This window comes from Echinops telfairi, unplaced genomic scaffold (assembly GCF_000313985.2).
Source record: "Echinops telfairi isolate 266 unplaced genomic scaffold, ASM31398v2 ScPeMD7_23;HRSCAF=83, whole genome shotgun sequence".
Classification (NCBI taxonomy): domain Eukaryota; kingdom Metazoa; phylum Chordata; class Mammalia; order Afrosoricida; family Tenrecidae; genus Echinops; species Echinops telfairi.
This window is the reverse complement of record NW_022103920.1, coordinates 80,499,769-80,500,895: the sequence shown is the minus strand read 5'-3', so window position 1 is coordinate 80,500,895 and position 1,127 is coordinate 80,499,769. Positions and strand designations below refer to the sequence as shown.

The 1,127-nt window shown below is 40.3% G+C and overlaps 1 pseudogene; it reads left to right on the top strand.

Annotated features, from left to right (window-relative positions):
• LOC115869206 overlaps positions 1 to 912 on the top strand; it is a 4,246-nt pseudogene extending 3,334 nt beyond the window's left edge.
• The last annotated feature ends 215 nt before the right edge of the window (positions 913 to 1,127 follow it).

Below are 1,127 nucleotides of genomic sequence, written 5' to 3'. Positions count from 1 at the left end.
TTTTTTTAACGGGAAAACGTATTTGGGTGTCTAATGCAGCAAGTTTAATCAATATCTAGAGGGTAAAAAGAACTACAACTCAACAAAAAAGGCAAGATTTTTTTTTAAATGAATAGACTTTTTCTCCAAAGAAGATATACAAATGGCCGTTACACACAGGAAACTGCTCACTGTCACTAATCACTAGGGAAATGCAAATCAAAACCACAAGGAGAGACCAAGGAAGAGAGAGCTATTGCCGGGAGAGCAGGAAACAACAAGCACAAGTGAGGACCAGGAGAAGGAGATTCATACACTGTTGGTAAGTGTAGCTATTGTGGACAACATTCTGGTCCCTACTCAAAAAGTTAAACAATTACCATATCACCCAGTAATTTCACTTCCGGTTAAACACCCAAAAGACGAAAACAGGATCACAAACATGACTTGTGCACCAATGTGCATTCATTCACAACTGCCCAAAGTGGAAATAATCCAAATGTCTTTCAATGGATAATTTTTAAGTGGCTCGTACATGCAATGGAATATCAGTCATAAAAAATTAAGTTCCGTTGCAGGTTTCAACATGTTTAAACCGTGTGTGAAAATGATCTGAGTAAAATAAGTCAAACACAAAGCACAAATACTGCATGATCCCACTTACCTGAAATATCCAAAATAGGAAAATGCAGAGAGGAGAAGCTTGGAGATCCCCAGGCAGGAGTTGCTGACACGAGCCATGATTATTTCAAATCGGGAGCAGAGGGCCTCCCACCGAAGCTAGACCCTGAGGAAATGAAACACAAGACCCGTGAGGACGTGGTCTCCTCTCTAGGGAACTCTGATCTGTACGAGGCCCTGCTGTGACTCACTCCATGTATGCTGTGGAAATTGGATAGCACACGAAGATTGGTATCACATGAAAATGTATGATATGAAGAACCTGGTTGCAGTCACTCCTCTCATCTGCCACTGAATAGACCCAGGAAGATATGCCCAGACTGATTAAATAGACCTAAAATTTTTGCTTGTTAAGAACAAGGTTTTTTTTCAGGTGACCGATTATATAAAATTAATTGGGGAACGTGAAAAGCTTTCTTGTCATATTATTACACCCTTTGCCTCTGACACTCGACCTCTATGAATGT